Raw genomic sequence first — 7,687 nt, forward strand, 5'->3', positions numbered from 1 at the left:
CAAAGTGGAATGACACAAACAGGGTTTAAATACACAGGGATGGTGCAGGTGATTGGACACAGGAGGAAATAATCAGGGACATGGCAGACGATCACCGGGACAGGAAGTGCAGAGAACTAGAGGACACGAGAGACGGGAACTTCAAAATAAAACAAGACACACAACTGCAGATCCTGACACTAAATGTTTCATAAGTGTATATGATTTTCCGTCATTCATTATGATGTGCGAAGTTTGTTGGCATTTGCTTTCCAATAGTTTTATACATTGATGCTACAGCAATATGACATTTAGTAGCCTATATGAATAATTAACATTACCTGCACTAGCTATTGTAGTTATTTGGTGAGCCTCAGCTTGAAAGCCATTCAGCCAGGTGGCCGTTTGGCCACTAGTGTTGGTGCCATGCTATTGTTCTGGCGACACATTAATCTGAAACTCCAATAGTAGAAACATGGCCCATTGCAGCGAAAGCCCTTGGCTAGAACTTGTTGCATCCATGGATTGGGTTGGTTAGGTTTAGGCATGAGGAGTGAGATACTTCTGGTTAGGGTAAGGATATCAGTGTGAGCCAATCAGAGGCAGAGTTGAGCGGGTTGTGCTTTTGGATAATCGGCTGTGGGACAAATGGGCACTTCCTTCAGGCTTTTCAGTTAAGCTACTGTTGCCAACAATACTGTCCTTTGTATATTTTTACACTACAATTATTATTATTATTTAACGAACAAAATGATGTGTTGATGTAAATTTACATTGTATGTTTACATGTTAGTTTCAGGGCTTCATACCGTATATAATGTCTGGTGCTGTTAATTTACACACTGAGATCTCATTAAGACAGAGATACTTGTGTGTAAGACTTTCCTCCCGGGGGACCATGCAGAGGGCTCTCAGCGCTAACTTCAGGGGTTGACATGAGAGTATTCCACAGACGGAGAGCTAAATATACACTGTGTAATGTCAGGTCTGAGTCTGGACCCGTGAACAGCCGGAGTGAGGTTTGGGTGGAGGCCACGCACATCTGTCACCTACTATACTGTGTGTGTGGTATTCTGGCTTTAGGACAACGATGAAACCTCACACTCGATGCAGGTTGAGGTGAAATGTATCTAATGTTATGCTTGAATGTTTAAGATCTGGTCTTCAAAAAATAATTAACATTTTTCAAATTAAACACATCAAGTTACGGAGAAGGAAAATTAGAGCAAACGAGTTATCTCGATCAACAGCTAATTGACAATTATGCCATTTATATCATGAACTGCTCCATGCAGTGCAGAGTGAGAGCTTTGCAGAGATCAGCTTCCTGCTTAACCCTAGAAAGGTCACACTGTAATGGTGTTTACAGGACAAACGCAGCGTGTAAAGGTTTCATTAGAGGAAACACTGTCTTTTGTTGGTGGGTTTTATTGTGTTTTTCCCATTTTATTTGATGTGCTGTGCTGGTTCTACAAAGCTACCATTTTATTCACCAATGGCTTTCTAGTTGGGCTTTGTTCAATTTCCTGAGTTTTAGCAAAGCTTGTAAAGAACAGTTTTTAAGAGCTTGAGAAGATATGAGGAGAGAGAGAGGGAGAGGGAGAAAGAGAGAGAGAGCAAGAGAGAGATAGAGAGGGGGGGACTAAACAGTGAGGTTGAAAAAGGAAGAGATGGATGGATCTTATTTGACACATTTCAGGTGTTGATGACAGTGTCTTTGCAATAAAAGTGAACGTTGGGTGGCATGAGAGGAAACAACACAGGTCAGTCAGATTTGTCCCCGAGGAATCATAGATGTCTGCATAAAATTGACAATCCATTCAATATTTGTTGAGATATTTCAGTCTGGACCAAAGTAGGGGACCAACTGACACTGGTTCTAAAAAGGCAAAAAGAAAATGCAAACAATGTAAAGTATATACAGTGAAATATAATAGGTATTACATTAACTAACTAAACAACAAAAGCGGTGCTTGGGTTATTGGTATTGATTCAATTGAAGGAGGATCTGGCCAGAGGTGATTTATTGTGTGTATACTCTTTACACTCCTGTATCTGTCGCAGGAGTGTAAAGAGTATACACAGTACACATAAGACAATATGTACTGCCTGTCTAAATTAAGTGAATCATTTGACAGAGCATTTTGCATGAAGTAGTTTTGAAGTTGTGGAATAATATAGTGTGGAGTTCATGTTATTGACCACTAGATGAGGCTAGTCTGTTAGTTCTACATTGACGTTTTCATTTGCCTCATTATTTTGGCTTTATACCCCATTTGCCACCAGAGGGGAGCATCTTGCTCTTCACAGCTCCCATAGGCCTCAGTAACCTGGTCAAACAAATCATGTGGGTTGAATGGTCAGAATTTATTGTTTCAAAAAACGTCATTGGCAATAACTTTCAATACTTTTGTCATGTCTGCGGTGTGAACATGAGTTTCTTTAAGTGTAAATTCCCTGTAGTGTGAGCGTACTCATCGGAGAGTTTCCTTCATCAGTGCTGAAAAAAGTGTGACAAAAAGTAAATGCGGGATCAAATCCCCAATGAGGAAAAGGTTGCTGATAAGTTGGTGTGATTCCATGCAAGGAAACACTGAAACAACTCAAACCTGAAAAACTCTAAATATTTACCCTTTTCACATTTTTATTCCGTGTTAAGAAAATCCCTAACAAGTAGGAATATTCATGTTGTGATGCTTACAACTTCTAATCACAAATCTGATGTAATACTGATGTTGAAATCATGGGTTTATGCAAGAAAAATGAATGACTTTAATGTCTAACATTTGAACATTTGAATTGAAGTGTTTATACCTTAGAGAACCGGCAGAAATGCCACATTTATAACGGGTTGGAATGAGAGTTTACTATCAGATGTGTTTAATATGAAGAAACATTTTCTTTTCGTGAGCTTAGAATGAGCCCTTAGATCCACATGGAGAGCAGCTCCTCTTCACAGAGTTCTCCGTGTTTCACCACCACGTTTCTATTCTTCTTGTTTTCTACTTTATTTTATGTGATTGTGCATAGTGGCCATGATTTTTATTCCTGGCAAGGGCAGCAATTTAAAATAAAAAGTGTAAAATAAAAGTGTTTAAGCTCAAAGAGTATATGCTCCTAGTGATGTCCTATTTCTCTCCTTACCAAAAAGAACAACATACATATCTGCACTTATAATCTTAACTAATAAGCCTATAGTACAAGTGTCAAGTAAATACACAGTTCTCCTGGTGGGGACTGAGGTAGCATTTGCATTATAACAAAAAGGAATATTTTAAACACTGTCCAAAAACCACAAACAAACAACTTCTCAAAAGGCTCCAGGTCACAATAAGCTAACTTAAAAACATGAGGCATGAAACATGACATTTTAAATACCAAAATGCATAGAATGATTAAAAGACTGCACAAATCAATTGGGTGACCTATTTAGGTTTCAAAATGTTCAAAATGGTGAATTTCGCCCATGGAGGAGTGAGTGGAGGGGTACTCAGTTGGTTGGGAAATAGGAAACACGTTTTAGCTTGGTGTTGAGCCTCTAAAATCATTTTCTATGTCATGCTTTGTGCACTAATGTGTGCATTACTTTGCCTGCATGCCTTGTATTGAAGTCATTACCATTATCGCCTCCCACAGAAAATGGATGGATGGATCAAGGGCGTATAGGTTTGCATATGGTCCATAGGGACTAGTCACGACCAAAGTTTTGGGACAGACACAATTGTCCCCACCAATATGTGGTTAATTTGAAAAAATAATTGTGCACAATATATTTGCAAACTCATTCGTATTATTATCTATAGCCTACTATGTTCGTCGCACAGAAGAGTGAAAAATACATTTCCCCGTTGTCCAAAGCGAACCTCGAGCCTGCGAGACATGATGCTGTCATTTAATTGGCTGAAGAGTCAGAAACTCCGTGAATCGTAACTTGCAGAAAGAGAGCTGGCCGGAGTCACGGTGAGCTACTAAATACGAGAGGAAATAATAAACGCCTCATATTAGTATTTTCGTTTGGTCTCAACATTGATATTATTGACCCTGTTGTGCTTTGTAGTGACACCAAAAAAGAAAAGAGATATCCGAAGTTTGTTCACCACCCAGAGGGTCGTTGTTAGTTAGCTAGTAGCAGGCTAACTCCCCACACAGTGCAAACCTGCCTCCCTTTGAGATGCATTCAGGTGCAGATGTAGTGCAGGTTGAGGAAGCAGCAGCTGGACCACCAGGGCTCCAGGTGAGGTCTTACTCGTGGTATGTTGTTAAGAATGACCATTTTACCATGCATTAGCAATGAAACTGAAGGACGTTTGGGGAATCTGACCTCATGTCAGCACTTTTGGATTGTGAATTATGTGATGTTGAATAAAAAAAAAAACAAGGCTGTTCCATAAAACCTGAACCTATTACCTAAATATTCTAAATTGCTTTAAAAATAAATACATATACTACTCATAAGGTCTACATTTATTCATTAAGGCATTATTTTGAAATGCATGCAGGAAACTCAGGTTGAGGAAGCAGCAGCTGGACCATCAGGGCTTCAGGTGAGGTCTTACATTGATTCTGTGTTGAGGTGTATTATCATGGCTGACAGTGTAAACATTGTCTGCCTGTTTTAAGTGAATTATTAGTAAGTTAAAACATGCATGTGCAGACTAGGATAAGTTCTCTTTGCTCTTTAGGGAACAGTTAGTTTGAGTGACAGTGACCGTCATGAAGTGAGTGTAGCAGTGTCCTGGACATGGGGACTAAACCATACCATCCTGACCTTAAATACATCAGAGTACAGCAACTACAGTACAAGAAGTTACGCTTTCTGGCAAAATGATACAGTCAGTATCTGTGGCTGCATTGTAGCCCTACTTTGAAAAAGGTACTTTGTGTGTCAAAGCATAACCATCAAAAAGATCACTTTGGACAAAAAGAATGACCCAGCCTTCTGATCAAATGGTTTTAGTAATTGGAAAAATGCCATTGAAAGCTTTAATCGCCATCAAGCAAGTAAAGCACACCATCATGCTGTAACACATGCATTGGAGAAAACGCCAGTTTACACCCAAATACGACGTGCAATGGCTAAAACACAGCAGGAGGCCCTGTCTAATTATAATGATAGATTTATTTAAAATGTTCTAATTTCTTTGGTCTTTTGTTCACTACACAACTGGTAAAAGTTGTTTATATATATTTTGGATGTAGAATATACTGTTACACTATATTGGCATTTTAGCAGAACTTTTCTTATTCATTTATTATTATTATTTATTTGGTGCAGAATAGTGTTTTGTATTTAAAGTAAGGTTTTATTACTGTAATTATGTTTAAATCATTTCCAAGTTACACAAATGTTAATATATTTTAATAAAGTTTGCCTGTTCAACATAATATCAACTACGTTTTTATTTTTATATGGGTGGTGGGGGGGGAGCTTTCTAATGAAGCTTTCTTTTGTGGCCATTGTTTCATTGTAGACATTAAGGGCTTAAGACTAGGGAGCGTTGGTGTAATGGACTTTTTAAGCATGGATGTGAAGAGGCCTTTGGTGACTGTAGCTATGATTAAGGAACATACATACATAGAAACTTCTCTTCTGATGTGAAATCAGTATGATTGAATAGCAATTATAGTCACATATCTCTGTACCCTTCTTGCAGGTGAGCAGAGCTCCAATAAGACCTGAGGCAATTTCTTTGGGGGCATCCAAGTGAGAGTGGTAGACCGATGTCAGGCAGTTGGCATCGCCATCTGTGGGGGCAAATTCTGGTCTGACCTCCCAGCGGTAAGTGTAGCGGCCCCCGGGAGGAACCGAGTCGTCCTCCTTCAGCTTGGGGAGGGGGGGGGGGAGTTTTCCTACCAATGCTGAGACCAAACCTACGCCCTTGGGAAGGATATATTCAGGTGGCAGCCGAAGCCTCACAGGCGGATATCTCTAACCGTCAACAATAAAGGAAGTCAAATTAAAATAAAGCGAGTGAGAATATCAGGGGCATTTTCAGTTGCGGTAAAAGAAACAAGGCCAACACAAAATAGACGGACAGAATGCATTAAGACAGACGCCAAGACGAAGGTGGGGAAAAAACTTTCAGAAAAACAGAAAGTTACAGAGGCAGAAAAGGAGAGCTGGAAGGGCAGAGCATCAAGCAAAACAACAGAAGGGAAGAGATGAGTCAGAGACCGAGAGACAAAGACGGCGAGTGAGAGTCGGCTGAGTTCACTAGTGTGGTTCAACGTGTTTCCTGTCAGTGATAATAATAGCACTGTGTGTTCCTCTCTGCGAGAAGCGTGGGAGGAGGAGCGGCAATGTGACGACGTGGGACGGCCGCTTGTTGCTGTCACTACAGGGGAAACAGCAACATCCTCTTTAACACACACACACACACACACTGGCTCTCACACATGTATTTGCATGCAGCTTTTTTGGAACCCCAGAATGCTCAGTTTGTTTTCTGAATGCATCATAAGTCCATTAAAGGAGCACTACACAACATTGGTATGGGGTTAAATGAAGTCAAATGTATTAAATACGTTCAGCCACCAGTGTAAATGAGTTTAGAACCAGTTTATATTCAGGCTCCTGTGTCGTGAAGGCCAACACAGAAGAAGAGGAGCCTCGCGTTTATTGGCTGAAGAGGCCACTGGTGGTTACACTTGTACAGCGGTAGTTGGCAAGCATGTAAAACGTGGAAGATCATTGTTATACCACAAGTGTCTTTAGAGAAAGACACAATAAAACATTGGGGAGGAGAGCATACAGTATAGTGGTGTGGCATTTTTCGTCTTGGGCGCTTTTATTTAGGCTGGTGTGAAAGCTGTTAATTAATCTCCGAGCTAAACCAAACAACTGAATCAACCTGAAAAAGTTTGTTGGTCTGGTTCCAAGTGGCGGGTTCTTGCATTCTGGGCTGAGCTTAACAACACATTTATTTGCACTGGAGCCTGGTTCCAGATCTCTGAATCACATATCTGATGTGTTTCAGTGATTCAAATAGAGAGGCCAAGTCCTGATGTCCCTTCCTGCATTCATTCCATTGGTAAAAATTAAGCGTGATCATGATGTTTACTTTATATACACATTATAAGACACATTGTTATCCCCTTCAGCAGTTTTATTCGAGGTTGAAATCTTTGGGATAACAACAATAACTTTGTTAAACCATAGACTGTATATAAGAAGTGAACATAGTCATCAAGCTGTCACGCTTTGGTTTTGTGGACTACGGTTTCAAAGTTCAGCATTTTGGCCATCAGGTTTTTGTTTTGTGTCTTTGCAACACGATACTTTATTTTCCATCTGGTAAAAGACACAGAGAACCAATCAGGGTTTTATATGCAGGATTACAAGACGAGCTAGTCGTACGCATTAAAAATAGCTGCAGAAAAAAAATAGCCACGGAAAAAATAGCCACAAATATAGTGACGAGTGTAGATGAAATTGACACAGTTGTAGGTTGACTTAAATTAAAAAATACTTTGTTTACTAAATCGATAACTATCTACTCCTAACAACCACTATTACAGCTGAAAAATAGCCCTTCGATATATTTTCAGAGCTGGTTGATATAATGAATAATTAACATAAACTAAGCTGCCTGAAACTTATTTGGATCTACATATTGTATCTGTTGTGACTACACTATCACTCTAACCTTTTGTGTTTTTTATTGTGTTTATATTTTGGAAAATATATATGCACATGCATGAATTCACA

The sequence above is a fragment of the Cyclopterus lumpus genome, chromosome 12 (assembly GCF_009769545.1).
Source record: "Cyclopterus lumpus isolate fCycLum1 chromosome 12, fCycLum1.pri, whole genome shotgun sequence".
Classification (NCBI taxonomy): Eukaryota; Metazoa; Chordata; class Actinopteri; order Perciformes; family Cyclopteridae; genus Cyclopterus; species Cyclopterus lumpus.